The sequence below is a fragment of the Miscanthus floridulus genome, chromosome 1 (assembly GCF_019320115.1).
Source record: "Miscanthus floridulus cultivar M001 chromosome 1, ASM1932011v1, whole genome shotgun sequence".
Taxonomy (NCBI): Eukaryota; Viridiplantae; Streptophyta; class Magnoliopsida; order Poales; family Poaceae; genus Miscanthus; species Miscanthus floridulus.
Window position 1 is genome coordinate 180,694,696 of NC_089580.1, and position 21,604 is coordinate 180,716,299.

Sequence of the window (21,604 nt, forward strand, 5' to 3'; positions counted from 1 at the left end):
GTATTCACAGGTGCTAAGGAGCCCTGATGCACTGCTGAGCATGGACGTCATAGCGTGTCATGCATGTGCTCCTGCATTGTGCGTGTCGCGTGGCCACTGGCCACCATGTGGTGTCGCCGTCTTCGGCTGCCACTGCTACGCGTTGTAGGCCTCCTGTGCCCGAGCGATGACTCTGCCAACCAACCACACCCTATCTAGGCATTTGCACTCGTCATCGTCACCTCGCATGCCCCACTCGTTGTCGCTTCGGTGTTGTTGCGCTTTCCCTAGGTAAAGCCACTAGCCTAGCGAGCTCTGCCATGCTCATTGTGCCATCCAGTCCCAGCGTCACCTGTTGCCACAGGCCATCCCGCTACCACCATTGCCACGCTGATCGTGCCCATGATAGCGGCACGCCATCCATCGCCAGCTCGACTCTTTGGTCGGCGACCTTGGCCAAACTGTAGGGCTAAATGTGGGCATAGCCACATAGCCCGCCTCGTCACCCACGCAACACACAAGCAACACAGTACCCCAACGAACTTCCTCATAGCAAGGCTAATAATACAGCCAACAAGCCAGCTGTAAGGCTCTTTGTAGCCTTCTCTCAGCCCATCCATATAGTAGTTAGTTTTTCACTATCAATATATGGCCCACTTGTCTATCTCACATAGTTTCTTGTTTCTTATGCCTAAGCCGGCTATAAGCTTATAGCCCGCTTATCCTCTCTCTCCTCTTCTCTCTTCTCTACCTCATCATTTAGCCAGCTTACAATCCTCTTATTATACTTGCTCTCAGACGCTGCCATGCAGCCACGATGCTTGACATGTCACGATTGAGCCGCATTACTGCCTATGCGCCTTGCTACACGCCACGACCTCGTTCACTCACAGCCGATCTCGGTGCTTGCCCTGAACCACCAATATGGAAGCTACTTTCCCCTCTTCCTCTTCTGAGCTTACCTTGTCCCAATGGCGTGACCGTCCGATTACTTATTCGCGCACACTCTAAGTCAATGTATGCGATCTGCCATGCCCTATCCCATTGCTATGCATAGGCATGGACATGTATAGACCTAGTACTGGATGGAAATTAAATTCAATCAAAGCAATCCAACTAGCGTCCAACCAAAATAAGCTCCCATCCAATCGAATTCTAATGATTTGCCTCCAGCATTCAATCCAGTCCAATCCAACACATCTTAGATATACAAATTCACCCAACACAATCCAACAAATCAAGGCTGGTCCATGATGACGGTGCAACAAGGTAGGGCATAGGGGTTGGGTGCACAACACTTCAGTAGTTTTTGTAGTTGTGGCCGCCTGTGGTGGGCGCAAGGTGACGAAATGGGGAATGGTTTATGTTGTCAACTTGTTGTGCACGTGCTCACTCTCACGCAATCACACTCTGGCCGCCCCTATGTCATCTTCTTCAAGGGTGGTGCCACACCCATCTTCAGCTTCCTTTCAGGCGCCGCATGCGTCTTCTCTACCAAGTCCTCGATGTCATGCCTTGCTCTCCTTCTGGATCAACAAGTTCAGACCAAGTGTCCCTTCTCTACACCACGTAATGGAGGTTGTTCATCACGAAGATGTTCTGTAGCCTAGAACCGGCTTGGTCGTAGAGCCAGGACTTGTCATCAATCTTATGCAGTAAGAGACGGAGGTTTGGAGGCAATGTCTCAATCCACGATAGAAATCGAATATCCAATTGGATTGTCATGAATTCCTGATGTTTTGTTTAGCAGAATCTAACGACATTGGATGTATAGATGATGGATGTTTACATTTAGAGTTTTGTTAAGTAGAATCCAACGACGTTGGATATATATAGAAGGTGGATGTCCTCATTTAGCTCAGTTTAAATTCAATAATAAAGTCTAGATTAAAATTTAGCTTATGTTGTTGTTTATGCTGATTTGTTGTGAGAGAAAAACACTGTTCGTTCTGATGAAGTAGTTCAAGTAAACGGGACAATAGATGTTGGATTAAACCCAATCCAATATCAGGTATATTGGTCTAAACACGTGTATGGATTGTTTTGGATGGACGTAAGTGCACGTAAAATCGTGACAAATGACCACCCCAATTGGACGGGCAGAGGAATACAGGATGTGATCGGGTCCCGATATAGCAAAACGGTAAAAAGTATGGCAACATATCAGGTGCAAACCAACTAACCTGTGTAAACTTGAAAACTACCGATTAGGACCACTAGATACTAATCTAATAGATGAGGTGAGGGGGCTTACGCAAAAAAAAAAAAAAGATCAACAAATAGAGGACTTAAACATAAAAAAATCTCATCTCTCGTCCTATCCATTGCATCAGCATGGCTAGAGTCCGGCGGGCAGACACCAAACACCCACCCACCCACCCACCAGCCCACCACCGTCGTGCGCCGCACGGAATCGGCGGCGCAAGTCCGGCCTCGCCGTTGTGCGATTCCAAACAAAACGCCGGGGCCCAGGCCATCCGCGCACGCCCGAAGCCGCGTCGCCATCGCCTCCCCAACTTCATCACCAGTCCTCCCTTCCCCAACTTCATTTACCAAAACTCCCGCCGCCGGCGCGCCGCGATCCGACTCCGGGATGCTCGCGCCGCTTCCGCGCCTGACGAGCGCGCTCCGTGGCCACTACGACGCCGATCAGGCCTACCTCCTCCGCAAGAGCGCCCTCCAGGCCCTCACCCTCCCCAGGTTCCACTCCCTCCCCCTCCGCCAATGCGCTGGTGCCTCACCGTCCCCCAACCCAATCGGAAAACCTGACGATTTCATACTGTTCATTATTCCCGCAGGCCGCATGACGAGTGGAAGCTTGCGCGGAAAATCGTGCCTGGCTGGGACGATGGTAAGGTTTCCAAACCCCTCGAGCTCCCTCACTAGAGCCTAGAGCTGTGATGTTTTGGCCTTCCCCACCCTTTCCTTCTGGGTGTCTGCGTGCTTGCCTGTGATTCTGATTTTTGTTTCATTGATCGAAATTGCAACTTGTGTTGCAGCTTCCAGCGAAGTGCGCCAGGCGTATAAGCAATTTATCGGGGCCATTGTGGAGTTGTTGAGCGGAGAGGCAGTGTCTGAAGAACTCTATGAAATTGCTCAAATTGTGTATGCCCTATTTGGTGGCAATGACACGGAATATGTTGCTGCCGAAAGAGCCCTTTCGAAAAGGTAGCAAACAAATATGCCACGTCTCTTTTTTTTAGGGGCTCATAAACTTGGTAATTCGTTTGGCTTTTGTGCTATTAAACGAGGTTCAATTCTATGCATTGGAACTTGGAAGCTCTTAAAGCATTGGAATTTTAAAATGAAAAGCTCACTCACACACTGCTAGTAGTAAATTACGAGGTCTAGATGGCAGATGGCTATAATCTCCTGGGCAATAGGCCGATTGCATCAATTGTTTGCTAATCCTTTGAGCTGTGTTACATCATTTTTTTCAGAATACTATCTTTCTGCCTGATTTTCTGTATACTGTGGATGCTGTAAGTTTAAGTTCTTTTTGCTGGATTTGCACTACTTACATGGTTTATATCTCATCAGGAATGAGTTGGAGAGCCTTGTGGGCTACACTGTACAAGACTCAGTTTTGAAAAAGCTAGCTCAGTTAGCTCAGAAGCTCGGTTCCCTTCAACGAGCAAGTGCCCATGAATCTGTACACAGAATAGCGGATGATGTAAATGAAAATGATAGAATTGAATTTGGAGCAGACTTCGATTTCAAGCCACCTGCCCGTTTCATTGTTGATGTTTCTCTTGACGTACCCTTAGAAAGTACTGAATTGGGCAGTGGTCCATTTGAAAAAGGGCAGTATGATGCTTGGAGCACATCCACAACTAGTCATTCAACTGCTGTTAGGGATTCTGTGAGTTTGAGGGGGCTGAAAGATCAGTGTGCTTTGATAACTAAAAGTGGTGGCTCGATGCTCTCAGGAGATGAACTTGCAATGACCTTGTGCAGAGTGCTCCTATCAAATAAAGCAGGCGATGAGGTTTTTAACATTCTACTGAAAATTGCCTTTGTTTTAATTTTTGTTGATGCAATCGTCTTATGATCCCATGTTGCAGATAGCTGGTGAACTGTTGGACCTGGTTGGCGACACTGCTTTTGAAATAGTTCAGGATCTTCTTTTGGTAAGGGGCCTTGTTGTCTTCTCTTTAAAGTTTATTCTGCATATATTTCTTTCATACTCTTCACTGTACAGTTGTGTTGCTCCTCATAGTCCTGCATGTTTGTAACTTGTTTCTGGCACACAAACAAGGCCTAGGAGACTCAATTATTGGTAGACATGACACGATAACTTACAGAAAATCCTATAAGCCATCCGCTTGTTCAAATGTTACAGTATGGCCAGGATTCGAGTATCAGATAGGCCGGGGAAGAAATCAGAAATTTATAGGAGAGCACCAGAATCAGTACAGCTTCTTGTACCAATTAGAAGAAAAGCTTATCTGTTTCATAAATGCTGCTAATTTCCTCTCTCCTTTTTTCATTGAACATGCTTAGAACTGTATGTCATTGTATTAAAGATAGAAAGCTGTCAACTACATGCTGACTCCACGGCAGGGGGTTATTTTTTTTTCCAGATTTTCTCTGATAATTCTTTTTTTGTTAGAGGATTCAGACTTTAACTCTGATCCTTTGTTGCTTTGGTTCTTCATTAGTTTGCATGCTTCTGCTTTTACCATGATAAGGATCCAAAGAACTACAGTTAACCTGGAATTATATTTGAGGGTGAGGCTCAAACTGGAGCTCACTATGAGATAGTTCAATTATGACATCCTTCTTCCAGAAAGTTGAAACACATGACCGATTAATAGAACAGCACTGTTATTTCTTTGTGCAATGACATGGTAATGAAGTCCGCCTCATTGCTGCGTTATTTAAGAATTTATTTATGTGCTTTCTGTACATGACACTAATGGAATAATTGTTCAAGAAAAAAACAATAATTGTATATAATCTGATTATGTCATGCTCTGCAGCACAGGAAAGAGCTAGTAGATGCAATTCAACATGGATTGTCGATACTGAAATCTGAGAAAATGACCTCAGGTAATCAACCAAAGATGCCAACTTATGGCACACAGGTATGGCAACTTCGTAGTGTTGGCTATCTCTTCATGCATTGTGGATACCTAGCTAGATTATGAAATGAAGTCTCATCTTATATGCCTGCAGGTAACTGTACAAACAGAGTCTGAACGCCAGCTTGATAAGATTAGGAGGAAAGAGGAAAAACGCAGCAAGCGTGGTGCAGACAGTGGCAATAGCGATATTGGTGTTGATGATTTTTCATCCCTTCTTTTGGCAAGTGAACGAAAGAAACCATTTGATGACGTGATTGGTACTGGAGAAGGGTCGGATAGTTTTACAGTAACTTCCCTTCCTCAAGGAACCACAAGGAAACACATGAAGGGGTATGAAGAAGTGAAGATTCCACCAACTCCAACAGCATCACTGAAACCCAATGAGAAGCTGGTAGGCATATGGTCTCATCCCTTATCTCCTCTGTATATGTAGCTTATATCTCTAAAATTGATTCAATGGGAGTGGGACATGATAAGTCCTGCATTATATTAATTTTAAGATGATTTTCCTTACTTCAATGGACCTCTTTTTTCTAATTTGAGATCTCTTTAATATACTCAGTGACCTTAGAACGTGGAATGGTGAAACCTAGTACCAATGATCAATTTGCATAACATTTTTCTGTTTCACTATATTGATTTTATCTGTGGATATAAAAACATCGCATTTGCATACATATAATATTATAACTACCCTCTTTCCAACTTTCCAATCTTTCTCTTTCTTGATATAGTTGGTAAAATGACTGCATCTGTACCAGTTCTATTTACTTTAGCATTAACAGGTTTGTGACATCGGACTGACTCAGCTGTGCCTGTTCATCATTAGTTCGTTACTTGGATTTTTTTTTTGTTGATAACTGTGGAGTTCTCTTTGTTTTTTCCAGATTGAAATAAGAGAATTAGATGAGTTCGCCCAAGCTGCCTTTCAGGGATACAAGTCACTCAATCGTGTGCAGAGTCGTATTTTCCAAGCTACATACTACACCAATGAGAATATTTTAGTGTGTAACTGGATCCATATCTATGCAATATTTCCTCACTCACCCCCTCTTTTTAACTACTGTCTTCTGCTATCATAGCTAACTTGGATAAATTTTCAGGTTTGTGCCCCAACAGGTGCTGGGAAAACAAATATTGCAATGATTGCAGTTCTTCATGAGGTATACCAACACCATGAACAAGCTCTACCAAAGCCTAAAAGTTACAATTTTTTACAAGTTTATATTTTTTTTCTTGAGATTTTTGTTTATTATTGATAAAATCATCAGGATAGAATCTTGGATAGTGGATCAACACATTTCTTTTACAGGTTAAACAGCACTTCAGGGATGGCATTTTACATAAAAATGAGTTTAAGATAGTCTATGTTGCTCCAATGAAGGTATTCTTCTCCCTTACATTACCTTTTTGCATCTGTAATGTTTGGATGTTTTGGGAACCATTGCATTTTACACACACACACAAAATGTTATTTAGGCCTTGGCTGCAGAGGTAACAGCAACATTCAGTCGCCGATTATCTCCATTGAACCTGGTTGTTAGAGAACTTACAGGAGATATGCAGTTGACCAGAAATGAGATTGAAGAAACTCAGGTATGCTCTACCTCGTTTTATTCTTTTCTGTGATCTTATTCTTTAACTTGGTGACTCTGAGTTGTGCTTATTTCGTGCATCAAGCAGATGATAGTGACTACTCCTGAGAAGTGGGATGTTATTACACGCAAAAGCAGTGACATGTCACTTTCAATGCTGGTTAAGCTGATAATCATTGATGAAGTACACCTTTTAAATGACGATAGAGGTTCAGTAATTGAGGCGCTAGTAGCTCGGACTCTCCGCCAGGTAAGTTCTTACACAAAAAGGGAACAACTTCTCTCTGCCTTGGTGTTGGCAGAATTCACAGTTTAATAATTTGTAAAGATGAGATGAAATATAGGTGGGTATGCTTCAAATTATATGTCTGTAGGCACTGATAACACTATGTTTATCCTTGTTTTACATCTTACTTATATATGTAGTTTCCTGTGCATTAATGATCTCAAGAATCATGGCAGAATAATTTATATAAAAAATGAAGAAGTAAAGACGTGTTTACCTTTACATGTTGCTTTTGTTACCTATGGTCCATATTTATGAATTGATTGAATGCAACAGGTTGAGTCTATGCAATCAATGATTCGCATTGTTGGCCTATCTGCTACCCTGCCTACCTACTTAGAGGTCTGTTACCTACTTACCTTAACTATCATGTATATACGATTATCTCAACATTCAACTTTGATTAAATAATATCATGGAACTTCACATCTTTCAGGTTGCACAATTTTTGCGGGTTAATCCAGACACTGGCCTTTTCTTTTTCGACTCAAGCTATCGTCCAGTTCCTCTTGCTCAGCAGTACATTGGGATCAGTGAAAGGGATTACACAAAGAGAAGTGAACTATTCAATACTTTGTGTTATGAGAAGGTCATTTCTCTTTGAATAGTATGGTTCTCTTGTTTTCTGCATCTGTACCTTCATATGACTCTTACATCAAATTGACAGGTTGTTGAGTCCATTAAGCAAGGTCACCAAGCATTGGTTTTTGTTCATACCCGCAAGGATACCGGGAAAACTGCTAGAACCCTGGTAAGTCTTATACCTTCCATGTGAGAAGCATTGCGTAATTGCTCGATAGTAGTAGAATTACAATATTGGTTTCCTATTGTTCACTGTTTATGTCATGTCTCGTGAGTCTTACTGTTTATCAGGATTCTTATGCCATGTGAACAGGGCTGTAGCCTAGTTGGTCACAGGAGCCTTTGTAAGTTTAACCACTTGAGCCACTTTCAGCGAGATGCACATGGCTGCAGGCATGTGTTTTAGGCGCTCGGTGGCACGTCCAGGGTAGCCGGCCTTCGGGGTGTTTCTCATCCTGCGTGCCACGGGGGTGGTCTTTCCCCTGCAGGTCGAGTTTTTTAAGGATTCTTATGCCCCATACCTGATACCTGTATATATCCAAGAACCCCCTTGTATCTTTTTTTTTTCCGAACACGCAGGAGAGCTACATGCCTACATGCCATTTGATAAAGAAAAACCCAAATGTACAACACCGCACACAACACATACAGACCTGAGTAATAAATGCCTTGAATTTTCTTATTTTCTTTTTTATTTAAAAATTATATCTAGAAAGTGTGTTGGTACTCTTGGTTAGAAATATCTGATCGGCTGAGCTACTCCCTTCGCTTTGCTATATTTGTTAATGGCCTTGGAGGAAAACATTTCAAAATGTTTGTCCATTGAGGAAATCAAGAGTATGGTTGTTATTATGGGCAAACAGACACAAGTGGAGGGAGATATATTATCCCATGTTAATGTACCTCCATTTCACAATCCACAACCGTCATGTGCAGAAACCAAGGAGGCACTAGGTATAATGGACCTCATATGCCTCTTTTAAATAGCATGCCACAGCTAACTTGTATTTTGAAAGGACAACTCCCCAGTAATAGGACATACAAGGTGAAATGGCAATATGATCTTAGATTAAGCTGATGGATTTTGTTTCATAAGACATCGTTCAGGATTTGAGGTCCTTTCATGGGTATATTTTTCATGATGTGGATATATGTCTTAACTAATTAGATAATCTCTAGTTTCTCATTATTATTATTTTCATGCTGCTCAGATTGACCTAGCAGCAAAATCAGGTGAATTGGAATTATTTTCAAGTGCAGATCATCCTCAATTTCCATTAATCAAGGTATAAGGTTACCCAATGGTTTCATTTTTACCTTTGATGTAGTGATTTACTTATTCTTAATGGGTGCAGAAAGATGTTAGTAAAGCAAAAAGTCGTGAAGTTGTTGAATTTTTTGAATCTGGATTTGGTATACACAATGCTGGAATGATGCGTTCTGACAGAAGTTTGATGGAGCGCTTGTTTGGTGACGGGCTTTTGAAAGTAAGTATCTCTGCATGCTCGAGTATTCTCTAGTCTTGTGCTAACTTCTTTCAATTTAGGTCCTTAGTTTGTACAGCAACTTTGGCTTGGGGAGTAAACTTACCAGCTCATACAGTTGTTATAAAGGTTAGTATATGTCTATGCTTTCTTTTTTGCTCTATTTTAAAAAAATTCTAAACATAAGTGTATAATTGATGGTGCATCTAGACAATACTGGATAATTGAAAGAAATAAACACTTGCAGTTTATCGTAACTTATCACTTGACTTAATATTTTTAGGATGAAATTAATATATGTCCATGTATCAGGATTCTATGCTGTTTAGTTCAATCTAGCAACTACTCCTTTTGTAGTTTGGCCTTAATACAGACACATCTTGGTATTCAGTGTTGTTTAGTTCAATCTAGTTACCACTTGTTTTGAAGATAGTTTGGGATCAACATTGGCATGTAATAATCTCATCTGGATGGGCATACTGAAAGCCTCAAGTTTTGTGTGAATTACTTTAGTTTATCTTACTGGTTTGATAAGATGGATGAGCATCGCAACCCTTATGTTTGTTGGATACATCATTGGTTGTTCCACCGATTCCAAAACATGCATGTTTCCAATTGTCTGTACCTCTTTTATGCACTGCACATTGCTGAATAAATAATATATTCCCATTTCCCAACAACAGGGCACACAGCTATATGATCCTAAAGCTGGTGGGTGGCGAGATCTGGGGATGCTTGATGTGATGCAGGTGCCTATCTGAACCTTTCATAATTATGTGCTATTATTTTTTTAAGTAAAATTTCTGTGCTATTATGTTCATTTCTTCAGCCAAACAGTCTTATGTTTATGATGTTCATGCATTCGTTTTCTTTTTTGTGCTAGATCTTTGGACGTGCTGGAAGGCCACAGTTTGATAAAAGTGGCGAAGGAATTATTATCACAACACATGACAAATTGGCTTATTACTTGAGGTTATTGACAAGTCAGCTTCCAATAGAGAGCCAGGTTAGCATACCAGGACGCTATGCTAACATAATAATGGAACTTGTTCGGCTATGGGGTAAATTAAGATCATAATCCAGGGGTGATCCTAACATTAGGTTGTTGTATGATGGAGCAAGTTTCATATGACCTAATAGTTTTATGTTATTTTACTATTGTAGCCCTTCTTATGACTCAGGTCTTGAAAAAAAAGCTCTTATATATTCTTTTGATCCACAATTTAATATGTTGTATTGTTGTTATATATAATCTTGCAGTTCCTTGGATCTCTGAAAGATAATTTAAATGCTGAGGTTGCCTTGGGCACTGTAACAAATGTCAGGGAGGCTTGTACCTGGCTTGGTTATACATACTTATTTATAAGGATGAAGACTAATCCTCTGGTGTATGGGATAACTTGGGAAGAGGTAATTTTTCCTCCCACCATTCACACCTATGGGACGTTAACTTATCTAAGAAGGATGCATCTTTTAGTATGAGATTTTTGACATTCACTAAAAAAAGTGGCAAACAGTATATATGGAAGTATCACAGGCCTTCTGTATTTTGCTAATAAATGTTGTTTTATCATGTCACAAATGAGATTTTGTTTTGAGTTCTAATCTCTATCTCGTATTTTTATTAAGGTCATGGGAGATCCTTCTATGGGTGCGAAGCAAAGAACATTTATTATTGATGCTGCACGTGCACTGGACAAAGCTAAGATGATGCGCTTTGATGAAAAGAGTGGTAACTTCTACTGCACCGAACTTGGTCGAATTGCAAGCCACTTTTACCTTCAGTACTCCAGTGTCGAGACTTACAATGAGATGCTTCGACGTCACATGAGTGAAAGTGAGGTATGTCTTTGGTTTACCCCCTTTCATATGTTTGTTCAGAGCTTGTGATGCTTGCGACATTTTACTGACCTGCCTGGGTACAACCTCAGTTGATTACTATGGTGGCACATTCCTCTGAATTTGAGAATATCGTAGTAAGAGAAGAAGAACAGGATGAATTAGAAGCCCTTGCCAGGAAAGCATGTCCTTTGGAAATTAAGGGTGGGACGACTGACAAACATGGGAAAATTTCAATTCTCATACAGGTTACTCCTGAGGACTGAAACTCCCCATTAAATTTTAACTAAGAAGATTTTAATTTGGGTATTTGATCAATTTTCAGGTTTATATTTCCCGTGCTCCAATCGATAGCTCCTCTTTACATTCTGATGCTCAATACATTAGTCAAAGTTTGGCACGTATTATGAGAGCACTATTTGAGATTTGTCTGCATCGGGGATGGTCTGAGATGTCATCCTTATTATTACAATATTGCAAGGCCGTGGACCGCAAGATATGGCCCCATCTTCATCCACTTAGGCAGTTTGATAAGGATCTTTCTCCTCAGGTTTGCTACCAATTATCACTACTTGTGTTTCCATTGTTTTCGAAATGTAATCGTTCCTCTTTGAATTAGATATTGTGGAAACTCGAGGAAAGAAATGTTGATCTGGATCATCTTTATGAGATGGAGGAAAGTGAAATTGGAGCTCTGATCCGGTTTTCTCATCAGGGAAAGGTATGCCTTGGCTTAACAGGTGTTTTTATAATGGTTGTTCAGTATTTTTTTCTACTTGTTACTAATGAGATTAACATCCTCTTGCTGAAGTTGGTTAAGCAATACGTTGGATACTTCCCATATGTCAACCTATCTGCAACCGTGAGCCCAATCACTAGGACAGTTCTTAAAGTAAGAGCTTTGTTCCAGTTAAGTATTGTGTGCCAATTTAGGATTTTCCACGATATACTCTTACGCAACCACTTATTATATTGCTGTAGGTGGACCTGCATATAACTCCTGAATTTGTGTGGAAAGATCGTTATCATGGCATGTCAGAACGGTGGTGGATCATTGTTGAGGTGTGTGAGTGTACATGTATTGTTGTTATGTCAGAAAGATCGGGGAAAATTTATTTCATCTGTCTTTCACCATATTTATTTTCTTGTTGCCATGACTTTTTTTTTTGTCAAGAGACTGTTTCCTCTTCTTATCTTTTTTTTTTTGAGGGTCTGTACACTGCAATTATATTTGCTTTGCTTCTAACTTTTTGAGGAGACACACTTATACCACCTTGAAAGATTGGTAGCAAATGCATAGAAATGTCATCTTCAGGAACCTCTTACATAAAGTGCAATGTGCATGCAAATGGTCATATAAATTTACACCTTCTCTTTAAAGATTTCAAATTTAAACTTTTTGTACTCGATTCCTATTGCAGGCATGCATTGGTCAGTAACAATAACATTTTATTTTCCAGGATTCTGAAAATGATACCATTTATCATTCAGAGCTATTCACATTAACTAAGAAGATGGCAAGAGGAACACCTACAAAGATATCTTTTAACGTACCAATATTTGAACCTCATCCGCCACAGTACTATATACGTGCCATCTCAGACTCATGGTTACATGCTGAAACACTCTTCACCGTTTCTTTTCATAATCTGACATTGCCACAGGTGAATTGAACAATTGCTTACTGATGCTCCATAATGCTTATTTTCATTATTATATACTGAATGCTGCACCTGTTGCCCATGCAGACGCAAATAACACACACTGAACTTTTGGACTTGAAGCCTCTTCCACTGAGTGCTCTTGGCAACAAAACGTACGAGGATCTGTACAGATTTTCCCATTTCAATCCGATACAAACTCAGGTGCCTTTGGAACCCAGCTATCTTTCATTCTAGTGCCAATGCCATTATCTGCATGATAGGGATTGTAATTAAGCTTTTAAAACTATTCCAACCAAATTGTTTTTTGTTGTGCAACTGCTCCAGGGATTATCAGTTTTTTTTATAGTTATAGTAGTCAGTTGTTTGTGGGAAAACATGTATTCTTGATTGAACATAAATTAGAGAATCAAGTAAAAGTTACCAGATGCTCAACATATGCATCCATTTTTTTGAAGTTTACAGGATGCTTATTGTATGCATCTCTTGTGTTGTATAATATCCAAACACATCTAGTACCATTGCTGAATTGTTTGCTCTTTGTATGCAAACTATTAAATTTCTACGTAATTTCTTCTTTCAGGCTTTTCATGTTCTTTATCACACTGATAACAATGTACTCTTGGGAGCTCCAACTGGAAGTGGCAAAACAATTTCGGCAGAACTTGCAATGCTCCATCTTTTCAATACACAACCAGACATGAAGGTTTGTTTATTAAGTTCCAAAAAATCTGAAACCTTTTTTTTTTTTGGCATGCTGGCAATTTAATGCCTTTTCAATACCTGTTTTAGGTAGTTTACATTGCTCCTCTAAAGGCTATAGTACGAGAAAGAATGAATGATTGGAGAAAACGTCTTGTAACTCAGCTTGGGAAGAAGATGGTAAAGAGCACTCCATAGCTTTTATTTCTCTGGTACATTAAAAGTAAACAGTCATCTTAACTGAAGTAACATTTTTCATAATTCATGATAGGTTGAGATGACTGGTGACTTCACTCCAGATTTGATGGCCCTATTATCAGCTGACATCATCATTTCTACCCCTGAAAAATGGGATGGGATTAGTCGAAATTGGCATAGCAGAAGTTACGTTATGAAGGTCTAGACCTGTCCTTCATATATTAGCCATTTAGTTTTATCCCTCATTCTGTAGATTATCATAGGTTAATTTCATTTTAGTTGTTGGATATATTTTACATGATTATTGACAGGTTGGGCTCATGATATTGGATGAGATACATCTTCTGGGAGCTGACCGTGGACCCATCCTTGAGGTAACCCTTCTGGCACTTATATATAGAAGAATAATATTCTTTGCTTATACTGTGTCAGTATGACATGATATATCATTTTGTCCACTGAATACATCATTAAATATGTTTTTGCTGTATTTGTTATTTTTTATTTTAACTTTGATCTCTCTATCAATGTTTAGCATAATGGGTTTTTTGTTTTTCAGGTCATTGTATCAAGAATGCGATACATATCATCACAAACAGAACGTTCAATTCGGTTTGTTGGTTTATCAACGGCATTAGCAAATGCTCGGTATGCTTTGAAGTGATGCTTTTGCATGCAGTTTTTTTCTAACTATATATCCAACACCTTGATAATTTTTTAGAGCTATGTTGTGTGCATCATAGCATTAGCATCAATTTTTTTTGGCCCACGAACCACATGCAGAGTCATGACAGTTAGCATGAGCGGTCACTGCTGGTGGATTATCACTGGCCGTTGGATACACGCAAATCCTGATCAGTGCTGTATCAGTATAGATATTGATTCTTGCGCTTAATCTCTTTAAATAAAGTGCAAAATATTTCCCTAGCATATGAATGGAAGCACTATTCTCACATAATGTATTTGAGAATAGTAGGTGTTATCACGGTACTGTGTGTACCTACATTACCACTGTAGCACTTTTGCTCTATTAGCTGACATCTTCCATCTTTCACATGTATTTCAGTGATTTAGCTGATTGGTTGGGCGTTACAGATGATGGTTTATTCAATTTCAAGCCTAGTGTGAGGCCTGTACCTCTTGAAGTGCATATCCAGGTAAGCAGGATTTCTGTTTTTGCTGCAAATTCCTATTCAGGTTCATATTGCTGACCATTGCCCAGTAGAGCTAATTTCCTCAGATATTGGTTGCATTAACTAGTTTTGCTGGAAAAACTCTGCACCAGTACCTTATAGTGTTACATTTATTTCTCCTGAACAATTTACTTTTATGTCGGATGAGGTCACAAAGGAAATACGTGGTCTTTTCTGGCAATGTGGTGCTAGATGATGAGAGTAGGATGGGAGTTAATAAAAAATAGAGTTGTGGAGGCAAAACTTGGACTAGAAAGGTTTTAAACTAAGTAGAACCAAAACTGATCATATGAGTTGTGAATTGTGACTTCAGTGATACTAGACATGAAGGAGCAGTTAGTTTGGTAGGATAGGTAGTGCCCAAGATGGATACCTTTCGGTATTAGGATTGACGCTATATAGGGATGGTGATATCGATGAAGATTTTTGTCATCGAATCTAAAGTGAATGGATGAAAATGGCAGTAAGCTTCTAGCTTTCTCTGTGATAGAAGACATAGGCGGACTCACCTCCCGGCAACCCCGGCCAGCCGCCCGGGCTCCTCGACGAATACGCAATGAAACGCAACGAAGTTGTTATGCTATTTGAAGGATTGAAATATATTTTTCTGTAGCAAATACTCATCATCTTAAAATTTGCCCGGGCTCTAAAGTCTTCCTGGGTCCGCTACTGATAGAAGGTGCCACAAAAGGTAAAGAGTGCATTGGGAAAATACCATTGCAAAACAGCTTGAGTTGGTAAATACTATCACAAAAGTCGTGAGTTCAAAAATACCATTGTAAAACAAAGTGGGTGTTGGAAATTATTGCTGCCGCTCCTGACGTCTAACTCAGTTAATGACTTGAAAAGTCCATGATGCCTTTTTAAAGCTTTGGCCCTTGTACTCCTTTTGGCCAGTTGGCTCAGTGCCAAACTAAGGCCCTGTTTGGTTGCGAGAATCGGTTCCGTTTCTCGTAAGAATCACTAGAATCTGTGCCAAACAGGTATCTGGCAAAGTGATTCACCAGAGAAACGTTTCTCATTTTTGTACTAGGAATGAGAATCACCCAAATAGGTGTTTCTTGGTGATTCTAGTTCATTTCAGCGAGAATCTGGATCCGTAGCCAAACGGTTTCACTGATTCTCGCTGTTTCACTAGAGAAACGTTTCTATGGAGAATCTGGATATGAAACGTTTCTCCTAGAATCTGGATCCCTACCAAACGGGGCCTTAAGGAAAATATCCCCTTTCCGTCTATATTATACATGTTAAGTCTATCAAGGCCCATATGGCCCGTGATGTTCTCTATATTGCCATCTCCAAATCTCCATGGTTAGTAACAATAGCCTTGCATAACATCTATCCTCATCTAATCTCTCCTCTCTTCTCCTCTCATCTATACGAATCTATTATAAAACCGATTAATTGAGCCCTTTGCAAACTATAAGAACTAAAATATGCACACCCTTGGTTTCACAGATTATATCCGCGCCTGTGCTTAGAAGATATAACTCCCCATCAGAGAAAGACACTAACCACAGCATTTGGAGGAAAATGCTTGTTGGATCACAACATAAGAAAAAAATGCATCCTAACGCCATGTTTCCTCTTCTGTTTTGACAGGGATATCCTGGGAAATTCTATTGTCCAAGAATGAATAGCATGAACAAACCAGCTTATGCAGCCATATGCACTCATTCACCCAATAAACCAGTTCTCATTTTTGTGTCATCACGTCGACAGACACGACTTACAGCTCTTGATATCATTCAGGTGTAATTCTACTTTGGATCTATGCTACTAGATGGGTATAACTATAAACACTACTACTGCTGCTATCTTATCTGTTTAATGTGCTCTACGTGCAGCTTGCAGCATCAGATGAAAAACCAAGGCAGTTCCTGAGCATGGCGGACAACTCCCTAGACATGGTTCTTTCACAAGTTTCTGACAGTAATTTGAGGCATACTCTGCAATTTGGCATTGGTCTGCATCATGCAGGTTTAAATGACAGAGACAGATCCTTGGTTGAGGAGCTTTTTTCAAACAATAAGATTCAGGTGTGTTCTGCTTTGATAGCCTTCTCCTGTTACGCGTATTTCTAATATTTCAGCTTAGCTGGTTAAGTATTTCTCTTGTAAGCTATGCTAGTTGCATACTTGAGCAAAACTTAGACCTTTTTGCTTGACGTTTTTCCAGGTGCTGGTATGTACCAGCACATTGGCGTGGGGTGTCAATCTTCCAGCTCACCTGGTCATAATCAAGGTGACATAATGCCTTGCATTTTCTGTCTTCACTGGTGATTTATTTGTGAACTCATTTTATCTCTATCTTGTAGGGCACTGAATACTACGATGGGAAAACAAAAAGATACGTAGATTATGATATCACAGATATTCTGCAAATGATGGGTCGTGCAGGTCGGCCGCAATATGACCAACATGGCAAAGCTGTTATTCTTGTTCATGAACCAAAAAAGAGCTTTTACAAGAAGGTCACGATTTTTCCGTCTCTTCTAATGGACGATCTAAAGCATCTTTTATCTTGTGTTTAACAGTAAATAATATAATTTTCAGTTCCTCTACGAACCATTTCCTGTGGAAAGTAATCTGAGGGAGCACTTGCATGACCACATAAATGCAGAAATTGTTTCTGGCACCATCAGCAACAAGGAGGAGGCGATTATTTATCTCACCTGGACTTACCTATATCGCAGATTGGTATTTATCTTACAAAATTATTTTCAGTACTTCGTTTTATGTTCCTGCACTCAGCCGGCTAAAAGTTCTGGATATGTAATCTTCAACACACTTAAGATCCTTTTTCATCCTCACATGGTCTGTTTGGTTGGTGCATTTTCTAAATAATAAGGATCAAAATCAAGACTGTTATGACAAATGGCAAAAATTCAACAAGCAATGTATAAGTGTCTTACTGTTTTTCTGATTCAATTATGTGGCTTGTCAAAGTTATCTGCTAAGACGGCATGATGACATTTAGCTGGGACGAAAACATCTCGTAAAATCTATGTTTTTGTATTGTTCACCATGATTTATTGCTACATCTCAGGTTGTTAATCCAACCTATTATGGATTGGAGGATACTGAAACAAACACATTGAACTCTTATCTATCAAGGTGGGGAATGAGGAGTTCATTTAAGCATAGGTCTCGACCCTGTTTACAACAAATTGATGCTATGTCTTTCCCATTTTGCCCAAACAGGTTAGTCGAAACTACATTTGAAGATCTTGAGGACAGTGGATGCATAAAAGTGGATGACCGCTCTGTAAAGTACTTGATTTTGGGGAAAATAGCTTCACAGTATTACCTCAGCTACCTCACTGTTTCAATGTTTGGGTCAAATATTGGCCCCAACACATCATTGGAAGTAAGTTTTGACCTTAATTATTCCTGGGTTAATTGTTTATCAGTTAATTCGGAATGACAGATATTGAATAGCTTTGATTCTGTTGCTAGGTCTTTGTGCACATACTGTCGGCTGCGGCAGAATTTGATGAGCTTCCTGTACGGCACAATGAGGTGTTTTTCCCTCTTTTATTTATTATATTCAACTTCTGTTCATAGATAATTGAAGTCAAAACATTTTTTCTCCTTCCGAAGATGAGGTCACTGTATTGATTAAGGAGAGGAATTGAAATTCATACAGCTAATTCCTAAAATGCACTCTGACCTTAGTTCACCCTGAACTTGTTCTTGTCATGTTTTCATCTTTTTTGCACTTATGCTCTTTGCTGATTCAGGATAATTTGAATCGAATACTCAGCGGAAATGTCCCGTATCCAGTTGATCAACACCACCTTGATGATCCACATGTTAAAGCCAACTTACTCTTTCAGGTACAGGGAGCTGAACATATGATTGAAATGATCTTTCTTTAGCAGTATTTTCAGTTTGGTAGTATTTGATGCACAATGATGTGGTAATTATCATTTTTTTTTCTATTTCTGTCTTGCAGGCACATTTCTCCAGAGCAGAATTGCCAATAAGCGACTATATCACTGACTTGAAATCAGTTCTTGATCAGAGCATACGTATCATACAGGCAATGATTGATGTATGCGCCAATAGTGGATGGCTTTCGAGTGCATTGACTTGCATGCATCTCTTGCAGATGATCATACAGGTGAATTGCATTGGATCAGCTTTTCTTTTTCAAATATATAAAAACGAGTCTAAATCCTGTATTGGGGAGGATTGCATTGGTTCATCCTTTCTATTTTACCTTGCTAGGGTCTCTGGTTTGAGAGGGATTATGAATCCCTCTGGATGTTGCCATCCATGAATGATGATATATTAGATCATCTCAAGGGTAGAGGAGTCTCAACAGTCCCCTCCTTGCTGGATCTTTCCCGTGAAGAATTGCATAAGCTACTTCAACCATTTTCTGCGTCAGAGTTGTATCAGGTGCTACTTCCTCAGTTCTCACACTTAAATTTGTGAGCATAATTAACCTCATTTCTACATGGCACTTTCGATATCCTTTAAATTTCACTGTCTGATTCATTACCAGTATTTCCCGTTTCTACGTGTTAATTAACCTCATTATTAGTATTTTCCGTCGAACTTCTGAATGCATATGATCATTGCTTTATTACTCTCCTGACTACTATATTTCATTGTGCAGGATCTGCAACATTTCCCTCGTGTTGATGTGAAAGTTAAGCTTCATAATGAACAGGAGCGATCCAAACCTCCAACTTTAAACATCAGATTGCAATTGAAAAATTCACGACGTTCAGCATCAAGAGCATTTGCCCCTAGATTTCCCAAGGTTAGTATCTAAATAATTTTCATGAGAATAGATACATAGTAGGCTCATTATTTTAAGGTATTGCATAAATTTCCCAAGGTCAGTATCTAAATAATTTGCCATGAGAATAGATGCAATGATGAAATGTAACATAGTAGGCTCATTGTTTAATGTATTGCATAAAAAAATTGTTATAATGGATTCAAAATGAAGAAAACTTTTGCCCAGGTCTTGATAAGTTAGGAAGACCATTTGGGAACTGACTTGCCCAGGTCTTGATAAGTTAGGAAGACCATTTGGGAACTGACTTGAAACAATACGTGTTGTGTATCAGCATTCTAGGTTGACAGATAAATTGAAAAGGTCAACTGGTTGGACTGGTAAATGTGTCACCTTAAATCTGTTGGCAATTGGGTTGTGTAGGAGAGCTCTGGCTCCAATCATTCTTGGAGTTGGGGATAGACTGGGGATTTCGTGTGATCCATCAAGTCCTCATTCTTGTCTACATACTCTAGATCCTGCAAGAATCAAGGAGTTGAGCTCTTCCAAACAGGCCAACATTTCTGGAATAATCTTATGCACTGCAAAAGAAATTTGCACAAATTGATAAAACTATTTAGGTAGTGCAGATTTTTTTTATCCCAAAGGCGTGAATGTAACCTGAAAACTTGAGTGTGAGTGAGTCGGGGGGGCGGGGGCGGCTTATATAATATAATGCCAACTCTCCTGTAGATTCAAGGAAAAATGTTTGTCAAAGAATGTTTTGTAATGCTAGAAATCAGTTGAATCTCCCACTAGTAGTGATAATAGCCTTACTGGATGACTATACTGTACTTGGGTGGCACCTGTTCCCTGTATATGTTAGTAAATTCGAGTAGATATATGTTCCACAGTTGCTGGAACTTGCAATTATGTATGACCTTATTAATGTTGATTTCTTCAGCTTACTGGTTTGCTGTTTGACCTGTCCCAACTAATGTATCGTTGAACTTCAATAGTTGTGTTGCATTTAACCTTTTGGTTGTTTTCTGTAGGCAAAACAAGAAGCTTGGTGGCTGGTCCTGGGGAATGCTACAAGTTCAGAGCTGTATGGTCTGAAAAGAATTAGTTTTGCTGATCGGGTGGTTAATACTCGCATGGAATTGCCACAGATGTTCGATGTACAGGTAAATGATTTTTGTTAGGCTATATGCTATAGGCTGTGTTAAGATCTTCTGTGATTATTGGGTGACTTGACAGCCTGTGCAGTTGCGCCTGAGACATCTATTACTACACAGTTTATTATATTACTACACAGCTGACTTTTTACTTGTTGGGATACCGTTGAATCCTGTTAGTCTGCTGCATTAACAGTAAATATCATAAATATGTATGCTTGAGATGGCTTGTTTCAAGAATGAAACTGTGTGAGCTAACATGTCTTTTATGATTCTTGTTTCCCTCAGATGTGTGCATCGCTCTTTTATGTTCTGACGATGTAATTTTATTTCAGGAGACAAAGCTGATTTTGGTGTCGGATTGCTACCTAGGTTTTGACTTGGAGTATTCTCTTGAGCATCTCACCAAGGGTTGAGTGCTTTGTTCAGAGTTCAGAGCTGTTTGGGCTGTAACATTTTGTATGGGTTGAGCAACCAGCCCATCCTAGATTGATCTGTCATCATGAGCTCATTCCATGAATTTTGTTGGAATGACTACATCCCTTGTGCTCATGCTTATATAGCATTTAATAGCGATGTGATGGTTGTAGATCAACTCATTTCGTCCCCCTTACCAAACAAAAAGTAAGGATGAGCATTTCACCCATTTATCAAACCAAGAACACCTTGGTGGCACCGTGTAGCCATTCACAATATATAATATGGGAAGTAATAGAACATTCGGTCGTTGAGTGTCCAGATTAAGAATGCAGCAACTGTTCCCTGTCCCCTGGATCTAACTGATTCTTACAGGTATATAGGCTGACAGATCTTATCGCCTACTCCCTCCTGTCTCATTATTGTGGTACATAAGAAAAGAGAAATCTACATTGAAAAATGAAAATGGTAAAAAATTTGATACAACTGTAGAAGGCTACAACGACTCTTATTATGGAATGGGATGAAGTAACTGAGATCACAAATAGGCAGGCAGACAGTGGACTTGATAGATCATGAATCTGTAAATGTGCTGAATTTCCAACCAACTGCCTGGTTGCGTGTCAAGATGGGAGTTCAATTTGAAAGCGCAGCCGGTAACAGCAATTTACA

The 21,604-nt window shown here is 39.8% G+C and overlaps 1 pseudogene; it reads left to right on the top strand.

Moving 5' to 3' along the window:
• The first annotated feature begins 2,365 nt into the window (after positions 1-2,365).
• On the top strand, positions 2,366-21,246 carry LOC136550118 (DExH-box ATP-dependent RNA helicase DExH14-like; annotated as a pseudogene).
• The last annotated feature ends 358 nt before the right edge of the window (positions 21,247-21,604 follow it).